The sequence below is a fragment of the Callorhinchus milii genome, unplaced genomic scaffold, assembly GCF_018977255.1.
Source record: "Callorhinchus milii isolate IMCB2004 unplaced genomic scaffold, IMCB_Cmil_1.0 Scaffold4, whole genome shotgun sequence".
Taxonomy (NCBI): domain Eukaryota; kingdom Metazoa; phylum Chordata; class Chondrichthyes; order Chimaeriformes; family Callorhinchidae; genus Callorhinchus; species Callorhinchus milii.
Window position 1 is genome coordinate 43,671,744 of NW_024704745.1, and position 15,935 is coordinate 43,687,678.

The following is a 15,935-nucleotide window of genomic DNA, read 5'->3' on the forward strand; positions in this document are numbered from 1 at the left end:
GTAAATATCAATGATGAACTAGGAAACGCCACAAAGAGCATTGATCTTATTCTCCTGCATGCAAACAATAATATCATAAAAACAGAGATTTTAAAATAGCAGAACAGTATTTATAGTAATAATCCTTGCATTTGATATTGCACTTTTATCATCTCAAAAGCTCTTCACAAGGTTTCTGTGAAGTGCATGACTGTATAACAGCCAATTATGCACAGCAATGCCCCACAAACAGACGGTAAGTGTCATCTGAAGGATTGTTGGTCAGGAAACTGAAAGAAACTCCCTTCTTTTTTAGACGTAAATGGGATTATTTACATCCATCTGAATAGACAGACAGGGTCTCACGTTAACGGCTCATCCTAAAGATGGAACCTCTAACAATAGAGCACACCCCAACATTGCATTGGAGTGCCAGCTTCCACTAGGAGCCCCGCATGGGGCTTGAACCTTCTCACTCAGAGCCGAGAGTGCTACCAACTGAACCAGCTGTCACCTGGTTTAGCTCCATCTGCGCCTATCTCTATATCCTCCAATTCTCAAATGGATACTTATAAGATTCTTTTTGAAAGGTTCAGTAGTAACTGATTTTGTTGGGACCCTGCATTCTGTGAGGAAAAAAAGGTTTTGAATCTCTGGTCCTAATTGAGGCATTTTCATTTTTAATCCCTGCCATCTAGTTCTGGGGTCAAACACCTCCTGAGAAGGAAGATAAGCTGTTTACCATGCTACAGACTATATCGTTTTGCACAATGTAAAATGTTGCTTTAAACTAGCAGCTAGCCCTTCGCACAAACAATGAAATACAAGCTACTGGTTACACAAGCAAAAATCTGTACTCTGATTTATGTACAATCAGACTTTTTACTGAAATCTTAATTCACAGATTAAAGCAGATTTAAATTATTTGTGTGAAAGATGCAGATTCTCTTAGACCACACACAAAATGAAAATTCAGCCAACTGTGGGAGAATAAATTAATTTCACTGGTAACCATAAAACATAGAACATATTAAGTTATCCCACATACTGAGTTAATATGCTGGCAGGATAAAGGGCGCCACAAACTGCTTGAAGAGCATTTTGCAAAGCAGTCATGCCTATCAGCAAACTGCAGCTGGTGGTGTTTAATAATATAGTCAGTACTTATAGTCAGCAGCTGATAAAATTCAGATTTAACAATGTTTTTACTGCACCAATGCAAGCAATAGATGCTGATTCGAGCCCTTTGAGACTGCTTCGAGACTGCTTTACTCACTGTCATCACAAAGCACTAATGTCTGCAACTGAATCAGAATCAAAATGCAGCTTTGAAACAAAAAAGAATTCTTCAGCTTCAGTCCTATCAGCCAGTTCTAGATCTATTCATATCTTGCTACGTTATTCATAAACTCAACAGCTATAGGTTTATTTGTCAAATGAAATATTATAATTTGCAAATATGATGCTTTCCAGCCAGGGGGAAACAACATTCTGCCTGAAGGGCCCTACTTGGCTGAGTCACAGTACAGAAATCTAACATCACCGTTGTGCTATGGTCCACTCGGTAGTGGTGGTGACGATGATTGGTCAAGGCACCAACGGAACAAATATCTCCATCGCCACTCAATGACAGCATCACCAGGAGTTGTAATCGGCAGCTTCAGGCAACGGTTATGAGCTGTGGCACATTTTCACTGCTCCCCACAGACAAGAATGTTAAACTCTGCAGCCCCAAATCCATTTTACTGCTGACAGGCCAGTCAGTTGATTGGAGAGAACTGATCTTGTCCTCGGGAATTGATACAGTGCCATAAAAAATTGATACATAAATACATAAAGCACTCAGAATCTGCTTTCAAATGTAAGGAGTGTAAATTGTGTTTGGTGAGTACCTACCCATAATTAGATGGATTTGTTTAAAAATGCATGAATGGGTGTGCAGCAGTCACTTCACTTGATGACCTTGATTAAGCATTTAGTGTTGAGTAAATCTGGTATGAGGCATTGGATACGGCAATGGGTTTCCATGTGTAACACTGAGAAAAAGCAACTAATGGCATTGATTGCATTTATCGTTACACCTATACAGCAGTGTGCAAGCTCAAAATTTCTAAAATAATCCAATTGAAGGAACAAATAACAAGAGAATGTGTATCTTTATGCATCCTCAGCTCATGTAAAGGGTCCTCACAGGCCAGGGAAATAAATTTCCTCATTAAATAAATATAATCTATTTAAACCCTCATTCTTACCTTCAAGGACCTCCACGGTCTTGCTCCCCCTACCTCTCAGACCTCATAACCCCATATCAGCCTATCCGCTCCCTCCACTCGGCGGACACTGGCCTGCTTCAGGGCCCTCGCATGTCTCATCCTACCATTCGTTGTCGGCATTCAGCATCTCTGCCCCCACACTCTGGAACTCTATCCCGCAATACCTCCACCTCATCCCCTCTCTTGCCTCCTTCAAGTCCCGTCTGAAGACCTTCCTCTTCGACTGTGTCCTCGGCCACCAGCTTGGGTCCAAAACCCCTGATTGTCCAGCACCCCAGGGCATCTTTCTGACGTGAAGGGCGCTATGCAAGTGTAATTTGTTGTTGATAATCAAAAATAAATGATTAGAGTATAGTTTTCAAAAATATTTATTTTGAAATCTGTGGATCTATTTACAACAATAACAATTTGGATTTATATAGCAACCTTCACACTGGACGGCATGAAGGGCATATTCATTTAAATTAATATGTTCAAAATAATTTAATACACTGCATAAAAGATAAATGAAAATTCTGGTATTACTTTAATTCAGCTGAGGATTTTTTTTGCCTTTCTGCATTAGTTCCCATGCATGTTTTATGCACAGTTTGGTCCATTGAAATCCCCACAGTGTGCGTGCAAATAGACAAAAATATTTTTATGGAATTTGAATTACACAATGTCAGCCTCCAAATAAATGGGAAAAATAAATTTCCAATTTCAAAAATGAATTCAGCAGCTGAGTGTGACCATAACTCATCCAACAATTTTCTGGCAGGTATTCAGCTTCTTCACAGTGCAAGAATCTAAAATGCAGAATTCTGTGACTAAGGTCATGCCAACATTGATCCTGCTTAATTAGTTTATTGATGCAGATGTCTTAGCAAAGCTGCTGTTCAGCCAATATCAGCATTTCCATGTTCTCCCAATCTTTTAACTCCTTCAGTACTCATTAATACGGTGTTGTCACTTGTTAGGTACTGCACTCTCGTCTGTACAGCTTTAACAAACATACCGTCTGCTGTCTTCAATGAACCGTACAACATTTGAATAGGAACGATGCCAAAAGACATCTTTAGTCATGAATGAGTTAACTCCACACACTGTAGTGTTAAATTACAGTGTGAAAACCAAACTGACACTTTTTTTTGTTCTCCACAAATAATTAAATAAGTCTGACACTTTGTATCCTGTCCAAATGAAATAGTCCATTAGGTTCCTCTTCAGAATCTAAAGGTTCCACCAAGCAGAAAATTCTGCCATTAAACCTTATTTTCAGTTATTCCAATTCCACTATTATGAATATAGAAACATTTTGTATCCAAAGCATATTATTTTTGTTATTCCAGTGTCTAACATTACAAGTAAGATTTATACACTTAAATGCCCCTAAACAGAATTTCCTAACAACGCTTGCTTGAAAATCTCAGCCCCATTTATTTTTTCTACTTCCTTAAGTAGTAACATTATTTTTTAAAAACACACATGTTGTTTTATGTAGAGTGAGGTCAGAATTCTCATTAGTAGCATGAGATCATCTTGAGAAAGTAGTTTCACATTGTTTGAGCGTTAAAGAGGAAACAGTCCAGCAACTTGTACAAGCCAAACCAATTTAAGCTTTTAATTTTCAAAAGGCAGAAAGTTCCCAGAGGTTCCACTGCACTGACTTAACATGTTTAATGCGTGTAGAAGTAACAGGAGATTCAGCTCGTAAACAACATTGCGTAGAAGCGAAGTTCCATTTTGCTTGTGTACTGCAGAGCTAGGAGTGAAAACCTAATGCTTCTAGAACTTTTCCCAGTCACTAATATTAAGACTAGGCAAGCAGGGTGTGTGTCCCCCAGAGAGAGGGAGAGTACAGTACAGTACATACTCCAAACCACTCTAACACAAACTCTCAATAGTTTGCTTTGGAGATTATTAAGCAATGGTGATGGGCTTCCGCCCATGTCTATAATAGAGGCGTTGAGAGTTTTTTTGGTGGGATTTCTCCGTGAATGGGATGTTCATGGTTTAATTAATAATAATAATCTTTGCATTTGATATAGCACCTTATCATGTTTTTTAGACACATCAAAGCACTTCACAGAATGTACTATAAGGTGAATTGACTGTTTATTTTGTTGACGAAATGTGGCAGCCAATTGCACACAGCAGTATCCCACAAGCAGTCATGGATTGGGTGACCAAATATTTTTTTTTGTAATTATTTATTTTGAAGGAATTATTACCCCCGGAAAAGCGATCCGCCAATCGACTAACAACCGTGTTCCTACTTACTGCTATTTTAGTTTGCTATTACCACTTAAAAACTATGTGGCCAAAATAGCTGAATTGGTGATACAGTGGTGCAATAATATATAGTATTACATCCAAAATGTATGGCCCATGTCCTTGAACGTTCCAGACAGAGCTACATTACTATTCTCTACTTCTCCTAGTGACAATCGTTCTCCTGATCTCAAAAGGGCAGAGTAACTTTAGTGAAATGTTAAACGTTTATTGCTGGCAGTGAAGTTTACCGAGAGTGATAACATGAATTGCTTACTGCCCCCTCACATGAGCATCTGAGCTTAAATTTTTCATTGGAAAGGCAATACAAACTAATAGGCTTAAAAGCTGGTTTCTCCAAAGTGCTGTTCCATTAGCAGAATGCATGTTCAAAATATGATATATACCATGTCATTGACAAGGAGATCTCGGAAGGTTTATTTTGTATACTTATTGAAGAAAGTGCAAAAAGAGGCAACCGAGACAAGGACAGAAACCTAATGGGAGTACAAGAAGACTGGTAAACTGCTACTGGGATGTGAACTGGTAAATCTGTATTCTTACATAGCCAAATGCATGCTTCACCAGCTGTTTCACAGGGAACTGCCAGTTTACACTTCTGTGAACAAGAAAACAAATCTAGGTGACAATATTGTCTGAGTGAGGCTTCCAACAGCAGGAAACATCTATGAACCTGGTATTCCTCTAACACATCCTTGCCAGTCTCCCTAATTGCATCACCTACCAGCTCCAGCTCATTCAAAACTCTGCCGCCTGCATCCTCATTCACACCAGACTCCACATGCCCTTCACCCCAATCCTCGCCAGACTACACTGTCAAACCTGTCTCTCAACAGATTCTTTTCAACTTCTTCACCCTCACCTTTAAAGACATCTTGACAACTTATTTTCTCTTCCGTGGGTCTGAGGTAATTATCAAGTTAATGAATTGAGTGGTTGTCATAAACAACAATAACAACAACAACTTGGATTTATATAGCACCCTCCACCCTGGATGGCGTCTCAGAGCGCTTTGAAAAGAAGATGCTGGTAGCACAAGTAGAGCACAGGTGGTCAAGATTATGGTCAGTCTTTCTTGACGAAATTGCCATGTTGATCTGAAGCTATCCAGTGAACCCTTACATGGCTGAATGCCACACAATCAGGCTCAGGTATGATGTCTTCTATAGTCAAATAGTTTACTAACATTCATTTACTTCATCGTGGTTTCATTACATCGAGGCTCGACTATGCAAACTCATTGCTTATCGGCCTCCCCAATTCCTCCCTCCAAGGCTGCAGATCATCCAGAACTCTGCAGCCTGTGTCCTCTCCCGCACCAGGCTCCACAACCATATCACCCCCATCCTCGCCCAACTCCACTGGCTTCCCATCACACAGAGGATACAGTTCAACACAACAACAACAAGATTCCATTTATTGAGCGCCTTTCGCGTCGGGAAGACGTCCCAAGGCGCTGTACAGTTGGGTCTGGACCCAAGCAAGGGGGAAATGGTCAGGGTGAGGGGAGGGAAGGGAGGGAGCGAGGAGGGGGTAGAGAGTCGAGAGGGGAGCTGAAGGCACGGTCAAAGAGAAAGGTCTTGAGACCGGCCTTGAAGGAGGAAAGGGAGGAGGCAAGGCGAAGGCACTGGGGGATAGAGTTCCAGAGCCTCGGGGCTGAGAGGCTGAAGGCCCGGCCACCGATGGGTAGGGCAGTTGGGGTGGGGGATGTGGAGCAGACCGGAGCCAGAGGAACGGAGGGTACAGGTAGGTTGGTAGGGGGATAGTAGGTCGGAGAGGTAGGAGGGAGCAAGGCCGTGAATGGCCTTGTAGGTGAGGATGAGGATCTTGAATTCGATCCTCTGGGGGATGGGGAGCCAGTGGAGGCGAGCGAGGGTGGGAGTGATGTGGTTGCGAAGCCTGGTGCGGGACAGTACACGAGTGCAGAGTTCTGAATGACCTGCAGCTTGTGGAGGGAGGTGCCGGGAAGGCCGGCGAGGAGAGAGTTCCCATAGTCCAGCCTTGAGGTGATAAAGGCGTGGACCAGGGTTTCAGCAGCGTGAGGGGTGAGGTAATGCCATAGTCTGGCGACATTCCGGAGGTGACAGAAGGCGGTGCCAGTTGTGGCGCGGATATGAGATCCTGGTCCTCATCTTCAAAGCCCTCCATGGTCTTGCTCCCTCCTACCTCTGTGACCTCCTAGTCCCCTACCATCCTGCTCGCTCCTACCACTCAGCGGGCTCCAACCTGCTTCATGTCCCCCACCTCACTCGCCCCGCTTTTGGTGGGTGGGCCTTCCGCCACTCTGCCCCCACCCTCTGGAATTCCATCTTACAGTCCCTCCGCCTCACCCCCTCCCTTGCCACGTTCAAGACTCATCTCAAGATCCTCCTCTTCAACCGTGCCCTCCACCCTCCCTGACCCTGACCCCCAGCTCAGCTCCGAAACTCTATCTGTCCAGCCTTTGGATATGCTCCCAATGTGAAAGGCGCTTTACAAATGTTATGTAATGTTGTTGTTGTTGTTGACTTAAGATCCTATATGAATAATGATTTCCTGAATTAGTTACTGGAGAAATCCTGGTAACTGAATTAAGAAAAGAAGATTGTTTCAATGGGCTCACTTTGTCTCATCTTCAGCTTAAAGTTTGAGTCGTGAACAATCAGAAAACAAAAAAAATGAACACGAGAATTATACATGAAAACTTTCCTGTTCGACCGTGCTTACGGCCACCACCGCCAGCTCGGAGTCAAGAGTTAAGCACTCTGAGACGCTACCCTACGTGGAAGGCGCTATATAAGTGCAAGTTGTTGTTGTTGTGGTTAAATGAAGTTTGGTAATGCCTATTACTAAAACAATATTGTCATAAAGGGGCCAACTTTGAGTTCACAATTTACACCTATCATAAAAATAGGAATATAAGTAATTTTTTTAATGTAATTTTCAAACCAAAAAAAATCCTTACCGTTGATAGGGCACCTTTCACATCGGGAGGACGTCGCAGAGAATTCACAGAACATATTGTAAAGTGAAGTGACAGTGCACTTTGTAGATAAACAAATCTAACCTCCTTCAATTACTCAGAGCATTTCAGTCGAGCCTGAAGACTTCTTGATTACTGAAAACTGTTTTGCTCCTAAAGTGTACTTCTGTAAGGCAGGACTGATGGTAAAACAAATTCCATTCCAAATCTCCAGGAAATGCAACCTTTTACTGTCTATAGTGCTCCATCTGGTGGCCAGTTAGTATTTGTTAAAACATGACAAAGGCAGAGAAATTAAACATATCTCTTCTGCCTTGGAACTTTGAGCCCAAGGAGTGGTTAAATATTTAAATTGGTAAACTTTTGACATCTGAAGTCAGATTCCTGTGACATTTAAATCAGTGATTGACTCAATAATAATAACAATAATCCTTGCATTTGATATAGCGCCTTATCACATCTTTGAGATGTCTCAAAGATTTCTCTTACAGAATACACTGTAAAGTGAATTCACCGTATATTTTGTGGGCGAAACATGGCAGCCAAGTGCACACAGCAGTGTCCCACAAACAATTGTGGGTTGAGTAACCACTTTTTTTAAGGGATTATTACCCCCGATTATGAGAAGTGGATGCTAAACAGCACTTGTGAAGGAAATGAACCATTCTGTCCCCTTCAGTGTAAAGAGAGAAGTGGAGAGATATTTGAGTGGCATCTAAAATTATGTTTACTGGGAGCACACACCATTTCTTGGCCCAAGGAATGGCAGGGAGCAAGTGCTGCTTGTATAAGACAGAGCAGCTTTGTCTAAGTGGCTAATCTATGATATAGCCTATGGATGCTTGTGTCTCTTTTGTTTATACTGTGGAGGGAGAGAGGCAGGAGGTAGATTCCACAGTGCTGGAGCAACCGGCAAACCAATTGGATAGCTTGCAAATGTGCAGTAGTTGTTTAAAAGGCTGCGGGGGAAAGACTAGTATGAGTTACGGTTACTCAATGGGTGAAAATGCTGTATTTATGTTTCAACATATTTTATTCATCTGATTAAGATCTTATAGATATTATGAATTACAGATAAAACGTACAAGCACATGTCTAAATAAAAGTGTATAGGATTTTGTTTTAGCAGTGAGTGCTTACTGAAAAGTGTCCTCTATCAAATGAGTGATCAACTATAAATTGGGGTCAAAAAGCATCGGTTTGCAATTGTGACTCAGTCAGTTATCAACAGACTCCCCATCTGTCACTCTGAGTAAACTCTGTTGTGAATTACCTGTTCTGTTTGACTCTGTTAATACGGTCTTGAAAGAGTCAGAGCATTGCATTGGGGTCTGCTCCAGTCATCCACAAATATGGAGAAAATACAGTAAAACTTGCATAAGTCCTACGTTTATAAATTGTACAATTGTCTAAATTGTACATCTGCCCAAGTCCAGTTCAGTTTCTTATTAAAAACCACTTAGATTTCTTTGCACTAGTCATAATTATCAATAACCTAACTTGTAACAGTCCCCTATCCTTCATTATTCCCATACTTACCGGCTGCATTGAATCGCGGGAAACAAAGTTTTGATTCATCACCACATGCGCATTTACTGGCTGCATTTAATTATGAATCCGCAATGTAGATTATTGATTAAACAGATTTTATATGATTTACATAGTTTGCTTGTAACTCCGACTTTGTGTAAGTCATATTAAATGTTATGGTCCCCACTGATATGACTTATGTAAGTTTTACTGTACTTTCAAACTTAAATTGCTATTCAGTGACCAGTTGTGGTGCTAAACTAAATCTTGTATCATCTGACTCTTTTTTGCACTAGATGCTCGGTCCTTAATGAATTAACCTGTTCCATAGAAATATTTATGATAATAAAAAAAAACTTGGTTTGAAAAAAAACTTAAAGCAGGTAGAAATCAAAACTCTGAAGCAAATACAAATTCATAATATAGTCTCTTCCACTTTTTGTTCTGCATCTCATCAGCCATTTAATTTGATTTGTTTCCATCTGTTTTCACCACTTGGGTGATGGAAGATGAGCAAAATGAAATAATATTCTGAGTTGCGGGACTAATTGTGTATAGTTTATGGAACACTGCCTGCTGGTACATTGCTGCTGAAGCAGTCTTGGCTGACTCTCACATACTGGGAACTCAGATAAGAGCACAGTAGACTATTGTGCCACTAAATCAAATGAATACAACAGTCAGTCTGTTGTGAGGTTGGCTGGAAATCTCATCATAGAATTGAAATGCAACAGTAATTTTATTTTGTAGGGACTGACTCGTAGCTAGGGCTCTTCATTCACTTTCATCATACATTATCAAGAAGTGTTTATCAGCGTTCTAGTTAACCTCCTCAATCAAAGACAATCTTTTTGCTTGAAAAATTAATTTACTGTATAACAAGTAAAAGAGCACAACACATGTTATTGTTGATTTTTACATTGGATGTAATCTCTATTTGTTTCCTGTTGTCCTAGCCAGCAATAAAATTGGTGATTCACATCATGGTTGTTTGTGGACATTGCTGCGCGCAAATTGGCTGCTGTTTTCAGCTACAAAAACAGTCACCACAATTTACAGTAAACCCCTTGAAGCACTTTGAGATGTTTCGATGACGAGATAATAATAATAATCCTTGCATTTGATATAGCGCCTGATCACATCTTCAAGATGTCTCAAAACGCTTCACAGCACTTTGTATATTTACTGTAAGATGAATTGACTGTATATTTTGTGGGCGAAATGCGGAAATGCACACAGCAGTGTCCCACAAACAGTCGTGGATTGAGTGACCAAATTATCTTTTTTTGAAAATGATTATTACCCCTGGAAAAGCGATCCGCCAACCAACTAACAACCAGGTTCCTACTTACTGCTAGGTAAACAGAGGCATGTTGAATAAGGAACCTTGACCAACATTTCGCTCTGCCAGGAATAGAACCCAAGTCTCTCGCTTGCAAGGCGAGTGCTCTAACCACTGAGCTACAGATCTCCGTATATCCGTATGCAGGATAAGGCGCTATGTCAAATGCAAATGCAAGGATTATTATTTAACCAGCTTTATTTTTTGGAAATCAAGTGTGACAAATCAAATGGAATTGCTTGACATTTTGTTGTGCAATTAACTTGTTGAAAATAAATATCAATTAACAGGAAAGTGCTGTCATGTTTCATACTAATGATAATATGGTAATTGCAGCTTCTGGTGGCCATCAGCATCTTTTTCTAAGGCCAATTAGATGAATAAGGCTTCCCATTTTGCTTTGATGAAATGCTTGCACTGCTCCCAATAACAAAAATTGTAGATGAATTCTCAACACATACAGTTGTTTAATGCTGCGCATTAAAATGTTCTATTTTTTAAAACATCTGTTCCAATCTACATAAGAAAGCAAACCCAAATAGCCATCATTGCATGCAAGACAATTCCCTTTATAAATCAATCAGCGAACAAATAGTCAAGGCAAAGTTTCTTAAAGAAACGCTAAGACTAAAAAATATTATTGGATTATATGCAGGATTGGAAAATTTCACAGCACAAAAGGATTCAATTTGGGTTATCATGCTTGGCTTGTCCATTTTTTCTGCAAACCCTTTAATATTATTGTCCTTGAGGATATTCTAATTAACCTTTAAATGCTCACCTTTTATGGACTCAGCTTCAAAAACCCTACATGGTAAGGCATTCAACATTTTAACAATCCTCTGTACGTAACCTCTGCCTTTTTTAATCTGGTGATAATCCTCAAATTATTCAGATCAGTGGAAATAGTCTCTCTTTATTTATCTTTCCCCATTAAGCTACTCAGCTACAGTGAAAATGGTCCCAACGTTTTCACACTCCACGAATTATAACCTTTCACTTTACTTTCTATAATGTGGTGCCCAAAATCTGATATGGTATTACAACTGCAGCCTGATTAATGTCTCATACAAAGTTAATATTACCACATTGCTCTTGTATTCAGCATTCCTAAATGTAACACCTGGAATTTCTTTAACTTTTTTATAATCTTGTCTATTTGAACTCTCACTTTTAAAGACCTATGTATCCTTAGGCCTTATTAAGTGGCAAATATGATTAATTGCAGAAAAGCTCTCTTTGTCTGTGAATCTAGGTCATTTATGCATTCAAGGAACAAAAGGAGTTCCAAGACCAACCCTTGAGATCCCCTCTATACCAATACCTCAATACCATTTTGTTCTAACTCCCCTTATGATTCCAAGTGCTCCAGGATGCTACCCTGCACAAAGGGCGCTATATAAATCCAATTTGTTGTAGTTGATTTCCCTCTGTTTCCTTCTCTTTAGCCAGTTATGAAACCACATCTTTGTCTTACCCTTGACATCACTTGGAAAGTCTCATCTCGTATATACCAATTCACGCTTTCTGTGAAAACTGTATCTCTAGTACTTTATTTGGCTTCCCTTTATCAACTTAAGATGTCAGCTCTTTCCCAAGGCTAGGAGGTCAGTCAGGCAAGAGGTATCCCTTCTGAACCCTTTTGACTGTCATTTCTTAGGTTATTTTCATACAGGTAATTTTCCATTTTATTCTGATTAATTAATACCATTCACTTTTTTTAAATTATTAAGGTCAGACTAATTGGGTATATAGTTGTTCTATCATCTTTCTTGTAATATGGCAACCGCATTTGCTTGTTTTCAATATGTTGGAACCTCTCCAGTGATTACTGACCTTCAGTACTTTACAAATCTCTTGCCTTGTCTATCTACATCCTCTGGGGTACATTTCACTTTCTCAGGCGATGTATTTATTTTCATGAACTTGAGACTATCTGAAACCTCTCCCTCACCAACGTCAATAAGTTGAATATTGGAGAACATAATGTTGGTGTCCACCCCCAATAAAGTCCTCTAACAAGCTGCTATTTAATATGTTCAATATCTTCCGTTAGTCCCCATTTTAAAGTCCCTTTGGTTCCCTTAATTGTGCTCTCTGACTATTCACTTGCTATAATATTGGAAGAATTGTTTGGCATTACGCTTTGCATCTGCTGTATGTCTCTTTCTAGTTGTCTCTTGGCTCCCCTCTCTCATTTTTTACTTTTTGTATAGTTGTGTACTCAGCCCAATAGTCTGAACAAGCTTTGTAAATCTCTATGTCATGTTGTTGGAAGGATATTACAGATCTGCACAGAAATTGCTATTCAGATGCAATCCCAGCAGAGATTCTTGGGACTGGGTTTAAACAAACAATTTTTCTCCAAAATACATATACAATTCAAGATGCACAGTGTAATAGAGTGTTGAGCTATGTGGTGAGCTTCAGCGCCTTGGGACGTCCTCCTGACGTGAAAGGCGTGAAAGGCGCTTTATAAATGGAATCTTGTTGTTGTTGTTGTTGTTGTGAGTCAGCGCCTTGGGACGTCCTCCTGACGTGAAAGGCGTGAAAGGCGCTTTATAAATGGAATCTTGTTGTTGTTGTTGTTGTTGTGAGTCAAACAAAAATGGAAATACAATGGCACCACCATAAATGAAAAGTGAAGTAATCCCTAACAGTCCAAAAGCCCAACAATAAGTGTGAATTAAATTGAATCTTTTTTCATTAGCAATCTAGCTGAATAGCCAGAGCCCACAGTGTTGTATACCAGAATGACAAAAAGTAAATCGCAGAGAGAACAAAATAAGCAAACAATAAGAGGTTTGCTGATGTAATAATGTAAGTTCTTTCTCATTTTAGAAGGTATTGATTATTCACCTGTCTCAGGCAATGAATTTACAAAGAATGGAGGTTGGTGAAATTATTCTTGGAAAGCTGCATAATAATACTAAAATATTATATAGTGCCTTTCAAGGAAGCTGAACAATTACAAAGTAAAATTGATTGGAAATAAGATGAGTTTGTTGGGTTGAATGATCCTTTCACAATATGCTTTAAAGGCTCAAAGGACATTTTCCACACCAAAAATCTTTGTTCCTGCTGAACCCTCCAGCAAATGGATTGAGGCTGCTCAACCACATTTAATTTAAGACATTCAGAGGCGGTAAAGAAAAATGAGAATACTCAGGTTCAATTTATCATGTTTTAAATAAGGTTAATTCCTTTTTAACAGATGTGTTAAAAAACAACAAAGGCAACTTTTGAAAACTTTGTGATTTGTCACTGATTGCCTGGTTCTAGCACACTGGAAGAATAACAAAAACTAAACTGCTTAAAATCCAGTATTTAGAGGGATAAATCTTATTATACAAGTTGTGGCTAACATCGGTTGTTCACTTGCAGAGCCCTTGATTAAAATATTGTAACCTTTTCATTATTTTAAATAATAATAAAATAATATTTGCATTTGATACAGGGCCTTATCACGTAATCGAGACATCTCAAAGTACTTTCAAATAATCAATATTTATAATTTATATGTTTGTATACAAATACAGGGAATATCTGTCAAATTAATTTCATACATTATCTACTTTCCATACATTTGAGGTCACTCAGTGGTCTTCTGTTATGAGGAACACCTCGATAAACTAGGGCTCTTCAGCCTCAAAATGAGATTCCCAGAGGGAATTTTACAGACTTATTATAAGATGCTTAACAGGATAAAGGAAAACTGGAACAATACTTTCAGGTTCAGCAATGCAGCACAGGTTCATGTTGTGAAGGACAATATTAAAAAAGACACCAGGCAAGTTTTTTCCTTTCCATAGAAAGTAATCATATGTTGGTAAAGGTGTCAGGAAAAGTAATTGAGGCCATAACTCTGAATTAATATAAAAGGTGCTAGAATGTGAAAACTGTAACTGGTATTCAGGAAAGATGAGATCAAATGAGCCTATTTGCCCAAATCTCACTTGTGATCTTGTGATACAGTATTCAGAAAGCAAAAGAAATATATACATTGATGTTATCATTCACAAGTCATTGTAATTATTTGGTATTTAAATGAACTGACAGTTCACCGCCAACTGTGGCTCGAGCATCTCCACAGCTACCGCCGTTCTTTGACACGTGCAGAAACGGCCTTCTAATCCAACATCATCTTGGAGGCGAAACACAACCCCAAAATTATTTTTTTCTCACAACCAACTGCCTCCTCCGTGCCCCCCCTCAGGCCTCCTCAATCTTCATATCAAATTCCAAGTGCGAGGAGGTCATGGACTTCTTTTCATCTAAAATTCACAACATCCACCAGGCACCCTCATCGACCTGCCTCTTGTCACCCACCACCACCCCCTCTCTGTCCCTCTCACCCTCCGCATCATTTGCTCCTACCACCACCCCCATCCTACATTCCTTCCTCCCCATCTCTCCCTCCTCCCTCTCACCCACCATCACCTACATGAAACCCACCACCTGCTGCCTCGACCCCCTCCCCACCAACTTGCTGGTCACCCAACTCCCCCTCCTCTGCCCACTACTGGCTGACATCATCAACCAGTCCCTCTCCTCCGGATCAGTCCCTGCCTCCCTCAAAACTGCTGTCACCACCCCCCTCCTCAAAAAACCTTTCCTAGATCCCTCAAACCCCAACCACTACCGCCCCATTTCTAACCTACCCTTCCTAACAAAAGTCCTAGAACGCATTGTTGCCAATAAATTTCACGCACACTTCTTCCCCCACTCCCTCTTCGACCCCCTCCAGTCCAGTTTCCGCCCTGCCCACAGTATAGAGACTGCGCTTGTGAAAGTCACAAACGACATCCTCTCTATCTGTACCCAGGGCTCCCTCTACCTCCTTGTCCTCCTGGACCTCTCCACCGCGTTCGACGTAGTCGATCACGCCATCCTCCTCCACCGCCTTTCCTCCGTCATCCACCTCAGTGGGACCCCACTCGCCTGGTTCGAGTCCTACCTCACAAACCGCCAGCAGTGCATCTGCACAAATGGTTTTTCCTTCCGCTCTCACCCGGTTACCTGCGGGGTACCCCAAGGAACCATCCTTAGCCCCCTCCTCTTTCTGATCTACATGCTCACTCTTGGGGATATCATCCGCAGACATGGGGTACACTTCCACATGTACGCAGACGACACCCACCTCTCTTTGTGACTCTCAGTCCCCTGATGTTCTGTCAGCCTGCCGTGTCAGACCTCAGGGGCTGAATGAACGCAAATTTCCTTCAGCTGAACGTTGACAAGACGGAAGCCATACTCTTTGGCTCTCGTCAACATCTAAAATCTCAAGGCTTTCACCTCCTCCACCTACCCGACCTCCGCCTAAAACTCTCTGAACCTGTACGCAACCTAGGCATTGGGTTCGACCCCCAATTATCCTTCCTCCCCCACATCCGGTCCCTCACCGCCTTCTTCCACCTCCGACGCATCGCCCGTCTCCGCCAATACCTCGCTCCAAAAGCCGCTGAAACCCTGGTCCATGCCTTTGTCACCTCTCGGCTGGACTACTGTAACACCCTCCTCACCGGTCTCCCATCCACTACCATCCATAAAATCCAAATCATTCAAAACTCTGCCG